General features: G+C 47.9%; 2 long non-coding RNA genes across 2 annotated transcripts; both read left to right on the plus strand.

Moving 5' to 3' along the window:
• The first annotated feature begins 3614 nt into the window (after window positions 1-3614).
• Window positions 3615-11991, plus strand: LOC125112499 (uncharacterized). Its single transcript, XR_007131164.1, has 3 exons — window positions 3615-3701; window positions 3794-3919; window positions 11784-11991. It is a non-coding gene; the product is annotated as an uncharacterized LOC125112499 (long non-coding RNA).
• Window positions 11992-13662: 1671 nt separating this feature from the next.
• Window positions 13663-15445, plus strand: LOC125112501 (uncharacterized). Its single transcript, XR_007131165.1, has 2 exons — window positions 13663-13735; window positions 14642-15445. It is a non-coding gene; the product is annotated as an uncharacterized LOC125112501 (long non-coding RNA).
• The last annotated feature ends 273 nt before the right edge of the window (window positions 15446-15718 follow it).

The raw sequence follows: 15718 nt of genomic DNA on the forward strand, positions 1-15718 counted from the left end.
AAAAAAAAAAAAAAAAAAAGAAAAGAAAAGAAAAAAAAATTAATTATAACCTCAAAACAGGAATCCAGAGCATTAAATTAATGCTTGCATAGGGGCTTTTCTGAATAGAGATTGGAGTACGAGGTAAGCATGTCATGGAAGTGAGATCGGCTGTGACCTGTGACCTGAGACCCTTTGCTATAGCGGCTGCAGTGCTTGTACCTGGACAAACATTGCAAGCAACAAAACACAAGAAACTATAAGTGACTAAAAATAACTACATGCATGGGCAGTTGGGGAAAATTATGAACAAGATACAAAAAGACTAAAAAACCAACTGCTATTTCTGAAGAGCCAAGAGCAAATGCAGGGTACTATGCATGCCCCCTGCACACAACACTGCCAAGGATGTGGGCAAACTACCTATGTCACCCCTCTGGCCCAAGCTCTGGACATGTCTCTTCCTTCACTCTACATAAGGAACCAGCAAGCGAGTAGTCAAGGGAAAATACTGCTTGTTTTTACTCCCTCTTGCTGCAGCAGGGGCCCCAGTAAAGCCTTGCCTGAATTTTTTGTCTGGCCTCTTATCAACTTCTATTGATAAAAGAGGCCAAGAACCCTGATCAATAACAGAGGTTGCATGGCAGGCATTACCTATGCTGTGTGAGAGTGAGGGCTGCAGGGACCAAGACATACGCATATATTGGATGGATCTCCTCTGCTCTTGGACATGCTCCATTGTCCCATCAGACTTCATTTATGAAATGCAAGTTCAAAGATAACATTACTAAGAATTTCATGATGATTAAACTGAGTGTGGGCCCTTCTAGGAGCAGAGTCATGTGGCCACAAAACTGAGGGTGGGGAGTGCTGCTCCTTTCTGCTCTCCTCTTCCTGCCTGGGGGATGTGATGGTATAATGGTGGAGCTTCAGCAGCCACTTTGGGCCATGTGGATGAGAGCTGTGCCTAGGAATGGTGGAGAGGAAAGCTCAGATAAACCTGGGTCTCTATTTACATAAGAGAATAGATCTACATGTGTATTCTAAGCCAGTATTAAATTGTTTTTAATACAATTCATTTGTGTTCTACACCAAACCTGAATCTATTTGATATAGTAATTTGTGTCCCTTCACCTGGGACACAGCAACTTCTGGATGCCCCGCAAGCCACTTGGAGGCCATGGGGAAACTTAGATGGGACCTCTAGCTTAAATATCCAGCTACCCAGCTACCTCCAGCCATGAGTGCTAAGCCATTTCCTGGGTCATATCTGAGGTGCCCTCCTGGAGGGCTTATCTCAGACTAGGAGCTGGCAAAACTGTATGGCCCATGGGCAGGCCACCTAGCTTGTAAATAAAAGTTTCAGAGAAACACAGCCATGCTCATTATTTAGGTGTCATCCACGGCTGCTTTTTAGCTGCAACGGCAGAGTGAGAATAGTTTTGAGGTAGTTCTATTTACTTGAACCTTTAAGGAGAAGTTTCCTGACTTCTATCTTAGAAAATTTCACTAAGAATGCCACTGGGTCCCCCAGGACCCATCTAACCCTGTGGCCTTCACCACCTGCTCTACCACCTTCATCTTCCCTTTTCCTTTTACAATCCTTCAGGTCAGAAGGGTCAGTCTCTCCCATGGGTATATGTAGGTTAATATTTAACAATAGGCTCTCTGGAAGGATAAAAAGCCCTCATGTACAGCGTTTGTCCAATATCTGTGGTGTACATATTCCCACCATGGCTATTCCAAGCCAACCACAGGATGCCAATGAGACCTGGGAAGAAACGAAGCAAATCAACTCTGAAGGAGCCACTAGAGTTGCCTCCAATCCTGCATTGAAGCCACTTTCTTTACATCTGGCCCAGGCTCTTCCACCAATCATGCCTTTAATAGAACCCTACTCTCTAATCAACCAGGACTGGCTTTGATATTCTAATTGCAGCTAAAGGAATTTACAGAATCTAGCTCCCTGGCTTTTGGCAAATACATTTTCCCCTTTGCCTTGTCAAGGCTTTGATGTTTACATTCTGTTCTGTTCATTTCATTACATATTTTGTCTACAGATTGAGTCTAAAATATTAAACCCCACATGAATAATATTCTTGTAACATGTAACTCTGATGCTACAATTGTGTAAATGTTGTTTGCTGCCGAATCAAGTTGTATGACTAGTGCTCTTAAGCAGAAAATAACTTTGAACCACTAAACATTTGTAGGTCAAAGAAGAATGTTTGAGGCATCCAAACCCAAACTAGTATCAGTTCATACTTTTTCTGTGTTTATGTGCCTTCTAACACCCAGCTTCTATTTTTTTTAATCTCACTTATGTTTTGGGGGGATTTTTTGCCTTTTTTTTTTAGGGCCTCACCTTCAGCATATGGAGGTTCCCAGGCTAGGGGTCGCATCAGAGCTGCAGCTGCCAGTGTACACTACAGCCACAGCAACACAGGATCCGAGCCTCGTCTTGGACCTACACCATGGCTTGTAGCAACAGTGGATCCTTAGCCCACTGAGTGAGGCCAGAGATGGAACCCATGTCCTCATGGATACTAGTTGAGTTCATTACCTTTGAGCCACCAGGGGAACTCCTCGCTTATTATTATTATTTTTTGACTTATTTTGTTTTAGTGGTACATCTTGCCTTCTTCATAGGCAGTACTTGAATATTAAATTTTCTGAACCCCTGGGTTTCAGAAAATGTCTTTAATTTGTTTTCACTTTGGGATGTAATTTGTCTGGCTATAGAAGTCCAGATTGAAATTAATTTCCCTGAAAAATCTGATGAAAATCTTGATGTCAGGCTAAATATCATTTCTTCAGATGTAATCTGTTTGTTTTTTTTTCTTTCTATAAGCTTATGTGACTTCTCTCTTTCTGTTTAAAGTTCTGAAATTTTACCCAAGTGCATTGAAATGTCACATTTCTTTAGTCATCCCACTAGTCCTCAATGGGATCCTTAAAAAACACAAAACCAAAGCAAACATTTATTTGGTTAATACTAAAATGTACTATGAGGAAAACAAATATGGCAATAATAGCACCATAAAAATAACTTCTAAGTTAACACTTTTTGGGGGGTCTGTTTTTCAGGGCTGCGCCTGTGGCATGTGAAAGTTCCCAGGCTAGGGGGTCTAACTGGAACTGCAGCTGCCAGCCTACACCACAGCCACAGCAATGCCAGATCTGAGCCGCATCTGTGACCTACATCACAGCTCACAGCAACACCGGATCCTTGACCCACTAAGCGAGGCCAGGAATTGAATTTGCATCCTCATGGATACTAGTCGGATTCTTAACCCGCCAAGCCACAATAGGAACCCTTCCAGGTAACATTTTTAAAGCGTGAAAAAATACAATATCATGCAAAGAGTGAAACAGTTTGTATTGCACAAAAATGAAAGGTATAGATCTTCTCAGGCCTTACGTGCATTCCCCCTCCCCTTTCTCCGTGGTTCATTGGGTATCTATCCTTCTAGGGAAAAAAAACTGTATCTACTAGCAAATAGTATTCACTTTTTAAAAAGTACACCACATAGAGTCAGCTTTCCCTCATTCTACTCCATCATGGTTCTAACTGTAATAGGGAAGAACAAATCTGACTCTATATTGGATCTGTCTCTTTTACTTTAAGATCTGTATTCAATGGCTTTTGCTACAACTTCAGAGTGTTGTCTACAGCCTGAAATCCACAGGAAAGCTCATTCTCAAGGCTCTGACCTTTAAAGGTATATAACACTTCCATTCGCAGAGATTAAAAAAAAAAAAAAAAAAGAGTTGCAGAAAAGAAAATAACATTTGTCTTGTTTGAACTTTACAGGGACATCATGACATGACCTACATGGTCCGCTTCAAGAACAAAAGATTCCAACACCAAGAAGTTTGCAACAACCAATCACACAACAACCATCTCCTTTTAGTATAAAAAGCCTGAATTCTAAATTGGGTAAGATAGTTCTTTGAGACACTAGTCCATCATCTTCTCAGTCTGCTGGCTTTCTGGAAAGTCACTATTCCTTGCCCCAACAACTCATCTCTCTGTTTATTGGTTTGTCATGTGGCAAGCAGTATGAGTTTGGACTTGGTAACATAACCAGTACGCTATTGATGAACCTTTTTTTTTTTTAAATGGCCACACTCGTGGCACATGGAAGTTCCTGGGCCAGGAATTGAGTCCCAGCCACAGCTGCAAACTACACCACAGCTGCAGCAAGGCTGGATCCTTTGACCCACTTTGCCTGGCTGGGGATTGAACCCACACCTCTGCAGTGACCTGAGTCGCTGCAGGTAGATTCCTAACCCACTGTACCACAGGGGAACTCCTGCTGATGGTCATTTAGATCATTTCAAGGTTTATGCCTCTATAAACAATACTGAAGTAAACACCTCTGAACAAATATAGATATCTTGACATACTCTAATGACTATATGCAAGTGCATTGCTGGAATAATGAGTAAAGATATTTTATACCTTGATCATTTTTGCCCATTTGCTCTGCCAAAATTTGCACATTTCCTTCTGAATAACAGGTTATCAGAGTGCTTCATTCCATACTGACTTGTTAAGAGTAGGTATTTATTATCAAGCTTTCTAAGTATTGCCAGCCTGGATAGGTGAAAACATTGGTGGTTTCATATGTATTTCTTTAGCTGAATGTATGTCTTAATATCATTTCCTATGCTTATTGCCCTTCTGAATTTCATTTTCCAGACTCCCCATTTTTGTTCTTGGCCTCAGTGGATCTTTTCTCAGACGACCTGTGTCTTTCTTTGCCTCAAGAAAAAGTCCTTTGGGTACTTCTCCAATATTCTCCTCCCCTCCGTGTTCTCTCCCTTTTCCCCTGCATCCGGACATCTGCATTTGTCCTTGTGTCATTTTACTTTTATCTCCTAATTTCCAGCTGTTGGTCTTTTTACTCGGCCTAAAAGAAAATGTTTTTCAACATTATCTCTCCAATATTCAACTTGCTTTTTAAACATGAATAGGTAAACTATGACTTATAGATAGCACTGTCCTGCAATTTCTTATATCCTGATACCCTTTCCTAAACTTCTTGGCTATTTTTTTCTGGTACATCTGTATTTTTCAATTCTAGACATCACCTTGATTTCCTATTACGGAAGATGAAGATTTAGCACTAACACCATCTCCATGCCCCACTGCCATTCTCTCCATCCTGAAGTAATAATAATTAACTACTTTTAGTTGTTTTTAATAGTTAATACTTCAACAGTAAAAGCATTAGTTAGTTTGGAGATAAATATGGAAGTGTAGTTCATGGCTGAGTTATAGAAACTTTACTGTGGTTACGTTTCCTTTGTTCCCCCTCCCCTTGAAATTAGTAATTAACTTGAAAAATCTTTTTTTGCTTTAGTTTTACGTGTACCTTTAACTAAAGCCTTCTAAACTCTCAGAAAGGAATTTTAAAAGACTTTTGAATTAGGAAGAGTCCTTTTCCATTGATTGGCTCCTTCCTTTGTTTTTCTTCCACTTGAGATTTGAGGATAGAGGAGTTCCCATCTTGGCGCAGAGGAAACGAATCTGACTAGGAACCATGAGGTTGCCGGTTTGATCCTTGGTCTCGCTCAGTGGGTTAAGGATCTGGCGTTACCGTGAGCTGTGGTGTAGGTCAAAGACATGGTTCAGACCTGGCGTTTCTGTGGCTCTGGTGTAGGCCGGCGGCTACAACTCTGATCGGACCCCTAGCCTGGGAACCTCCATATGCTGCAGGTGCGGCCCTAAAAAGACAGGAAAGACAAAAAAAAAAAAAAAAGATTTGAGGGTAGAGCCAAAAACAACAGGATCAAGGTGTCAGGGAGAGATGAAAGGCAAGAGAGGGTTGAGCCTGGAGAGGGGAAGATGGATCCACAGCGACGAGCAACTTGGAGCTTCAGGATCTAGTTGTCTGAGCTTGGAATGTCTCTACAGAGATCGCGTTTTCAATGGTGAGTGGTTCTCAGCTCATCTCCCACTCTAGCCCACCCTCAAGCTACACAGCTGTACTGGACCATGGCAAGAGGGTTGTAATACTGGAGCGGTGTCACTGTTCAAAATATTACCAACAAGCCTGCATTTGTGTGAGTGCTGGGGGCAGAGGAGTATGTGGTGAGTCTTGCTTGGTAGACACAGGAGGGGCCAAAGGCAGGCCCGCAGTATCCCCAACTGGGTGAATGGGGTGACATGGGTGGGAGAGAGAGAGACCAAGTCATGAGGAAGGGGACTCCACAACCCAGGCACAAACCCTTCCCTGACCTCGGCACCCTTCCTTCCCTCCTCCTACTTTTCTTAACCCTGCCCAGGACATGGCAGGTGTTGAAGAAGTACTATTAAGTCCTAAGCACTGTGAGCTCACAAGGATGGATCCCTGTAAGCTAGAAGTCTGTGAATCAGGGGCAGGATGTGGTCCATGTATTTTGATATACTTTTTTTTTTTTTTTTGCTTTTTAGGGCCGCAACTGAGGCTTATGGGAGTTCCCAGGCTAGGGGTAGAACTAGAGCTACAGCTGCCGGCCTATATCACAGACACAGCAATGCTGGATCCGAGCCCCATCTGCAACCTACACCACAGCTCACAGCAATGCCAGAGCCTCAACCCACTGAGTGAGGCCAGGGATTGAACCCGCATCCTCATGGATCCTAGTCGGGTTTGTTAACTGCTGAGCCAAGAAGGGAACTCCTTGATATACTTCGATTTAATGAACTGTGGAAGGACTGAGAGTCTCAGAAGGGCCCACTGGGGCTTGGCAGATCTCTTTTGGAACTCCAGCCCCTCCTTTTTCTCCATCAGCACACCCTTCTGTGGGTGGTGAGGGGGACTCTCAGAGGTTGCTAGATTTGAACAGAACCCAATTTTAATTGAATGAAGCCCCAGAGGTGGGGTAGGAGTGACTGAGAGACTGTACCTCAGACATCTTCCTGGCTTCATCTGTGCAGGCAAGAGCTGCGTGTTGATGCACCCCTGGCAGGCCACCTGAGCTAAGGAATCCTCACTCTGCCTGGGCCTGGTTGGTGCACTTCCCCGGATTCTGTCTTGATGGCTGCAGGGAATACAATCGTTAGTCCCCAGGCCATCAGTCTAAACTGGCCTCCCCACATGCCTGTTGTTTAGTTCCGATCTCTCTTTGAAAGTGTCTTATGATAGTGTCTTCCATTTACCCTGAAGAGCATACAGCAGGTGATCACTAAGCGTTGTGTGAATAATAATCCCCCACCCTCTTCTCAGAGTTGAGCTTTGCAGTTTGATTAGAAGAATAGGTGACCCTGGCTTCCCTTTGGTCCCCACTGCTCACCTCTGGGGTGGGTGCAATGAGTGTGATCCAGAGCTCTCTGCCTTTCTGTTGTGGCTGTGCTCGTGCTCGTGCACACTCCCAGGCTCATGCTCACCCTGTCCAGGACACATTCAGTGCTCATCTGTGTCTCTCTAGCACAGAAACGCGAGAGTTTCTGCTCAGGATTTCCCACTCTCTCCGGGACTACCCCTCAGAGGTATTTTCCAGGTGCTTTTATTTTTTTTATTTTTTGGCCACCCTGGAGCATACGGAGTTCTCAGGCCAGGGATCAGATCTGAGCCACAGCTGTGACCTGCACTGTAGCTGTGGCAATGGCAGTTCCTTAACCCACTGTGATGGGCCAGGGATCAAATTTGTGCCCTAGTGGTCCAGAGACACCGCTGATCCTGTTATTGCACAGCGGGAAATCCTCCAGGTGCTTTTAGATGGTGAGAAGCCCCAATATTCATCATTATGACCATCATAGCTGTTCTTCCTTTGTGCTCAGCACTCTTCACAACCTTTCACTCAGCATCTCATTGACTCCTGGCAACACTCTAAGACTCAGAGATGGTAATTTGCCTGGGGTCACACAGATGGGCCCAGATAGGAAGCCAGGTCTATCCTACCCATGTCTGTGTAACCAGCACTCGAACTCCCAAACCGGGTTTCATTCAGCAAATGTTACAGCACGAAGGATGTGTGTCTCAGCCACCAGGGGCCACTGTTTCCCCACACTCTGGACGGGAACCTGGCCGCTGTCCCCCCACTGACTAAGGTTGACCCCTAGGGAACACAGCCTGAGCTGAACTTGTGAGCCCAAGGGAGTCCCGCAAACTCTAGGGGGCCTGCCCCACCTTACCACAGCCCTCAGCACAGCCTTCAGCCTGCCTACCCTCCAAACAAACAAAAGGGAGCACGGAAAGTTGGCCACTGCAGATGTCAAAGTATAAGCCTGTTTCTTGTGCTATGTCAGAATTTTTGCCTGTCTCATTTTGGGGGCCTAGCCAACTGTCAGGTCCCCCCCATTTTTTTTTGTCTTTTTGCCATTTCTTGGGCTGCTCCCGTGGCATATGGAGGTTCCCAGGCTAGGGGTCTAATTGGCCAGAGCCATAGCAACGTGGGATCCAAGCCACGTCTGCAACCTACACCACAGCTCACGGCAACACCAGATCCTTAACCCACTGAGTAAGGCCAGGGATCGAACCCGCAACCTCATGGTTCCTAGTCAGATTCGTTAACCACTGCACCACGATGGGAACTCTGGGTCCCCTTCTTGAGTGAGGAAGGCCAGCTTTCAGAGGTGTAGGGCCCCCCCCCTGGGGGGGGGGCATATCGTTAGACCACTGGTCTCCAAACTGGGTATGTGAGATGATCTCTTGGAGGTAGTAAGAGAAAAATACTAGAATTTTTATTCTGCATTAACTTATATTTTTAATCTACAAGTAAGAATGCAGCTTCACTAATATTTGATGTCCAAATTGGTGGTCACTCACTGGAATGGATGTCAAATAGCCCTGTGTCAATAAGGCCTATGTGACAGGGTTTGTGTGTCCTTGTTGGGATGGGCTTATGGAGTGTATTATGTACTTTACCTAACCTAATCCTGACAGCACAGACAAGTTGCTTTTAGGAATTCCCCACGGGTGTTCCCATGCGGCACAGTGGGATAATGATCCAGCTTGTCTCCGTGGAGGCTCCGGTTCCATCCCCGGCCCAGAGCAATGGGTTTAGGATCCAGCGCTGCTGCAGCTGTGGCATAAGTTGCAAGTCCAGCTCAGATTCAATCCCTGGCCTAGGGAACTTACATGTGCTGCAGAAGCAGCTGAAAAAGGAAAAAAAGAAAAGAATTCCCTATGAAGAAACCAGGGTCTGAAGGTCACACAGACAGTATCTCATAAGTGACCAGAGAAAGAGAAATGATTGAGTGGTCACTCCACACCTCATACAAGCTCTTAGCTGCACAGGACATAAAAACAATGAGAGTCTATTCTGAATTGATAAGACTCCAGTCTCCCAAACTCAAACCTCTCAAAAGCATTTGAAGTTCTATCAAATGCTTATGGTGAGCTCTGTTATAATAATAAACACCACTGGGCCTTGAGATCAGTAGTACTGGGGTAGGAGTACAGCCAGCCATATGGTGTATCAGGGGTGCATGTAGAAACCTGTTTGGAGACCAAGACCTGGATCAAAAGAGCTTAAAGATCACTCGTGTGTGCTGCAGCCAATAGTCAACTGTTTTTGTCTCGACAATTCTTAGAGTTTACTGGGGGCCAAGAGCCTACGCACTGGGTTTTGTGAAGATTGTTGCTGACATTGCTTCGAGGGCCAGACTTTGGAACTATGACCCTTTGGGGTTTGGTTCAGATTCCAGCTGAGGCATTTCAAATCCAGTGGGTTTTGTTAGGTTTTGGTCTGCTTCATGAGTGCCCAATTCCTGTAACACAAGCAGGAGGTGGGAGCCTCTGTGTGTGGCCCTCTTCCACGCTCACCAAGGACTTTACGGGACGCCCCGAGGGTCCATCCTGGTGGGCTGCACATTCCCCACCCTGCACAACAGGTCCCCCTCTTGGCCCCAGTCCCTATGTTCTTCCTTGCTGGGGCACGAGATTTAAAAAAAAAAAAAAAAAAAAAACAAAAACCCCTTGAAGGATTTGTCAAAATCTCGGGAGAGGGGGAATTCATTCCAAGTGGACTTGAACGCATGGTCATCTGTGTCAATGCTTGTCAAAGTGCAGTCCCGAGATCAATGGCATCCTTAGGACGATTTCGGGACAATCCTTAGGACACGTGCGGAGTCCTGTGTCCCACTTGAGACAGAATCTGTGTCCTACTGACTCAGCATCTGTGAGGAGTGGACTGAGGAAAAAACATTTTAAATAAACCGTTTCACCCATTCCCACTAACTGGTGATTCTTTTTTTTTTTCTCTCTCTCTCTTCACGGCCACACCTGTGGCATATGGAAGTTCTGGGGTGAAGGGTCTAATTGCTGCAGCCACAGCAACATGGGATCCGAGCCACAACTCCAAGCTACATTGCAGATCATGGCAATGTCAGATCCTTAACCCACAGAGCAAGGCCAAGGATCAAACCTACATCCTCATGGACATTGTGTCGGGTTCTCAACCCACTGAGCTACAATGGGAACTCCCTATCTGGTGATTCTAAAGCACACTCATATTTAAGAAACATTCCTCTTTATAACGCTATGTTCGGAAAAATATAGTTTTCCAAAGGGTTTATTATCTCAGTTGATTTTTCTCAATGTGGAGGAGGTAAAGTCTGGTAACCTTCCGTGGATTTTAAGGCCGAGGGTAGAGTGAGACTCTAGATTGGGGTGGGGAGGGTGTCAGCCTTTCATCTAAGGGTATGGATGCTCCAGAGACAAGAGCTGGTCCAGTTCTTTTTTTTTTTCTGTCTTTTTTTTTTTTTTTTTTTTAGGCCTGCACCCGAGGCATATAGAAGTTCTCAGACTAGGGGTCAAATCAGAGCTACTGCTGCAGGTCTGCACCACAGCCACAGCAACACAGGATCTGAGCCGCGTCTGCAACCTACGCCACAGCTCATGGCAATGCCGCATCCTTAACCCACTGAGCAAAGGCAGGTATCGACTCTCGTCCTCATAGATCCTAGTCAGGTTCGTTACCGCAGAGCCATGACAGGAACTCCCATGCCTGCCCAGTTCTGCCGAACATACTGGATTCACAGGGGTTGTGGGGAGGGAGACGACAGTCAAGGGGGCCCTGGCTTGAAGTAACTCTGTGGGAAAGGGGTGAATTTCTGGGGCAAAGTCATTGCTGAAATCATATCCCTGCCTGGGCTCAGTGGGAAATACAATCCCACTCATTTTTAGAAAGAGTCTTCAGAGCTCAAGGCTTAAAGGCCGTCCAGTCTAACCGCATCACCGCTAAAGTCCATGGAGATTCTTCAGCACAAAATCAGTGCAATGCATGTGGGCCTCAGAATACTAAAGAGAGGATTTGAGTAGAGGCAAGAATTAGAGCTCCCTCTTCAGGCGGAATCTTCCTCCTGCCCCACTCCCCCCAGCCAGCCTCAGCCTTGAAGAACAGTCCTTCCCTGAAAACCCACTCTGCCCACACTCTGCAGGGCGCGGGGGTACCCACCCCAGCCCCTCCCCCCATCCTGAGCCAGCCTCTACTCATCACACTGCCTCCTACTGGCCAGGCTAATGTTTGCCTCCCCTGGTAGACAGTAAGTCTCCCTGGGGTAGGGCCTGGTTTCAGTGAATGTTTGTAAGATGATCAGACTCATCCCTGGGGCTTCTCTTGTGTCTTCCATGATCACCTCCAGCACCCTCACACCCATGGAGACAAAGCCCTGGCACTGCCATTCGATGAACTGCCGGGTGGTGGTTGTAGGGGTGCTAAAATGTCAGTTTTCTGTGTCATGGGGAAGAGGCAGATCTGGAGCCAGGGCTATAGTCTCAAACCAGGGCTGCAGGGCCACTCGCCACCTTGTCAGTCTGAGCCTATCTCCTGGCCAGGTAGGAAGGACCTCACTATCTTCCTTCTCTTAGAGGCCAAGAAACCAACCCAGCAATGAGCCAGCTCTCAAGGCCGACCTCCAATCCTGCTCCTTTCCAGTAGCTGAGGTGTTAGCTAACGAGCATTCGGCTTCTGCTTTCCCATCCTTCCTGGCAACAGTCTCAACCCTCCCTGATGGTGAGCAACGCAAGTTCCAGGCATGCCTTGCTTCATCGCTGGCTGCCCAGGTGTCACTTAAACCACAGGGTGAGTGCCTAATGTTGTGGGCTGATAAACATGCAAATTTCCACATGCAAACAGTGTTAGGCTGCAGCTTCTTCCCCACTAAGAAAGACACCCGACAACAAGCTGAGAAAGTGGGTATGAGCCCATGCCTGCCCAGTGCTGTCCACCACTCATGGTGACCAGGTATCTGGGGAGACAAGCTGCCTGGTCCCTCATGCAGGAGTCGGTAAACAGGCATCTCTTTCAAGTCCCTAGAGGGTGGAAGTGACTTAAATATGTACAGCCCAGCTCTGGTTCAGTGTAAAAGTACTTTTTTGCTTACCTGTTTTGGTGATGTTTTGATGTTGGTGCAGTTGTGTGTGTGCATGTGTAGTTTCTACACCATTGTAGTAACCCTCGGTCCAGTGGCTTTTCACTTCCTTGGGGCCTCAACTCCCATCACCAGTTCTGATGGGATCCTCGCTATGAGGCAGCGGTGCTTTATCCAGTGAGGGCCAATGGGCACACCTATAAACCCACTTGGCCCATTTTCTCACCGGTTTCCATCTAGGGCCACAGGAACTAGGGACAGGCTACATTTCTGCCCCCTAAGCCCTCAATGGAGCATCGGGAAGTCGCGGTGTGGACGCCTGGTGACTCGGCCGGGATGAGGCCTGCAGCTCATTCATCTAGGTTTCTGTGGCTCTGATGCTGCCTCTTAGGAGGACAAAACACGTAAGGGCGGGAGATTCCTGCAGGCTGGCTGCCGGGGTACAGGATGGGAAGCCAGGAGAGGAAGCCGCCCTGGAGTTAGGATTTTGTATTAAGGCTCCAGGGAGCCCTTCGCTTTTACCTGGTTTGATTGGCAGCAAATAACAAAAAATAGAAACAACAGTGGAGCGAGGTTGCTAAGGAAGCAACAAAGCGCTCCGGAGTCCTAATCAGTGCCGGAAGCTGGAAGCTTTCCGGGGAAGAGAAAGGAGGGGATTCTTGGATCCAAAAGGCTGGAAGCGGGCAGGCGCGGAGAGCGGAGCGGCGGGGGGGGGGGGCGGAGGGCGAGGAGGGCGGGCAGGGGGCGGGGACTGGAGGGTCCGGCCTCCAGCCGTCCCCGCCGCCAGGGGGCGCCCGCTCGGACGGGGGTCCGGAGTCCGGAGGGCGGGGCCTGGGGCGGGGCAGAGCCTGGACTGCATTCCCGCCGCTGCCAGAGGAATGCGGCCTTTGGCTCGTCCCCTGTCCGCATTCCGGCCAGCGCTGGAATGTGAACAGGGTGTTCGCTGCTCACCCTAAACGCACAAGTTCGGTCCCCTCCCATCAGAGAGCGCCTGGCAGCGGCTCCGGGAGAGGCCTTGTCTCTGCTACCCCCACAGAACCTGCAGCATGTCCGTCTGACAGAGTCCTGAAGGCTGTCAGGCCTACAGGGACTCGGCACCAGCCCCTGGGTAGCAGTGTTTTGAAATCGAGTGTGGTTTAGAAATGGGGGGCGGAGTTCCCGTCCTGCTGCAGCGGAAACGAATATGACGAGGAGCCATGAGGTTGCGGGTTCCATCCGCGGCCTCGCTCAGTGAGTTAAGGATCTGGCGTTGCCCTGAGCTGTGGTGTAGGTGGCAGATGTGGCGGGGATCCCTCTTTGCTGTGGCTGCGGTGTAGGCCGGCAGCTACAGCTCCCATTAGACCCCTAGCCTGGGAACCTCCATATGCCCCTGGTGCGTCCCTAAAAGAAAAAAAAAAGAAAGAAAGAAATGGAGGGAAACCCGAAGTGGTCCACTCAGTTGCGGAGAAGGTAAGGCCTATAGCTGGAAGGGGAGATGGGAGCCACCTTCTCTGACACCAGCCTCAAGGAGCAGAGTTCAGATTTGCCCATCTTTAGGGCATATTGTGGATAACAAGGCCTGGAAAGAGGAAGGGAAAAGCAGAAGATCCAGTTTGGGATTAGTTGCTCTTTCATCAGCTAGGGGAGGGGCTGAATACCCAAGAGTAAGCTTTTAATTCTTTCAACAAATATTTACAGAACCTCTGCTCTGTGCCAGTCCCTGAGCTAAATTCTAGGAGCACAGGGTTGAACAAGACATTACCTATCCTTTAGGAGCTGACATTCTGATCCCTAGAGACTGTCACTGAAACACCCAGAGAGACCAAAGAAGCTGAGGGTGTGAGGGACTACAGGAATAACCCAGATTGGGATGGCGATCCAGGAAGGCTTCCTGGGGGAAGCTGCCAAGCGATGGCGATCCAGGAAGGCTTCCTGGGGGAAGCTGCCAAGTGACTTGGAAGGCCAAAAGGAATTAGCCCAAAATAACTGTTTTCTAGACAGAAGGAACCTTGTGTTTGGAGGCTGAAGGAAGAGCATGTGATCTAAGTGGACCCCTGAATCTGCCCACCCCAAAAGTGCCTGCCAGGTGGCCAGCTGAGTCACAGCAAGGATCAAGGTTCCACTTCAGCTGACTCCATGATATTGTTTGATTTATGAAGCTCCCCCCACCCCTTCTGCAAGAGGCACAGTAGTGGGCCTGTGAGGAGTGTAAAAAGGATCAGGACTCAGCATGATGCTCTGGAGTCTTGTGGGGACTGAAAGATAAAGCCCATAAAGCATCTGCAATAGTGCCTAGTGTCTAGTAGGTGCTCAGTAAACACTGGATGGTCTTCAACATCCTGCCTGATCTCACTGACTACTTCTCTTTCCCTTCAGAGTAGCTGTTTCTTCTGAGAAGGGCAGCTGTCCAGCTTTTCATCCCAGCCTAACCGAAGGATGGAACTTCCTGGTTTTTTATCCCTCCCTGTTTGAGGAGGAGAGCAAGCAGGAGATGACACTGGCATGGGTGGCCATCATGAAGGTTGTGGAATACATCTGGGGCAAATGGTGCTGCAAATGCAGAAGACCGGGGTCAGAGAAGGGCCTCCCCTGGAGGTGCATTGTGAGAAGATGGCCTGTGAGCAAGGATGGGAGGGTCAGGACCAGGAAGGTTGAACTTGGGCAATGGTCCAGAAAAGGAGTGATAAGAGCCTGATAAGAGCTGAAGAGGGGGAGAACAGAAAGGACCTAGAGACTGAGGAGGCAGATGAGACCAGACTCTAGGTGATTGACTGCGGGGGCGGGAGCGTGGGGGTGGAGCCAAGTCCTCAAATTCACTGTTGGATCATCACCTGCTGTGGGTCAGTGTGGATCTGAGTACTGGAAGCCACCCAGAATCATAGCCAGTGCATCACAAACATCCCTGAGTGATGGAACAAGAATGTTTACATCCAGAAATTCCTTGTTCAGCCTCCCTCCCAGGAATGCACCAGGACCTAAATTCTTCTGTACAGAGGAAAGGTACAGGCCTTGGAATGGTCTCTCCGGCATTGTTCCTTGGCAAACACAGGAAGATGGGTTTCCTCTAGCTTTGTGGTGCTGGACATCTGAATCCGGACCCCTCCCCCAGCCTTTGGGGTAGGGAAAAGGAGGCAGAGGACCAGGCAGGCAATGGAAAATAAACACCCGCCCCCTGCTCTTCTGGCTTGTTTCATGTTCTTAGAATTTCCTCTCTTCGATTCCGGCTTTGTTATTTTAAAATGCTATGCATTGGTTAGGGCTGGGAAACTCCCTTGTTTCTGTGGCAAGGTGGCTCCACATTGGGAGCACAGTCCTGGCACCCCAGGAGAAAGGTCCCAGCCAGCAGGCCTGCAGCCCAGTGTCAGAGTGAGCTCCTGACTCAGCCTGTGTGAGGGAGACTCTTGGGGCCGGGTGTGTGTCCCTCTGCATGAGCATATGCTTGTTCCACAGCAG

This window comes from Phacochoerus africanus, chromosome 1 (assembly GCF_016906955.1).
Source record: "Phacochoerus africanus isolate WHEZ1 chromosome 1, ROS_Pafr_v1, whole genome shotgun sequence".
In the NCBI taxonomy this organism is placed as follows: Eukaryota; Metazoa; Chordata; class Mammalia; order Artiodactyla; family Suidae; genus Phacochoerus; species Phacochoerus africanus.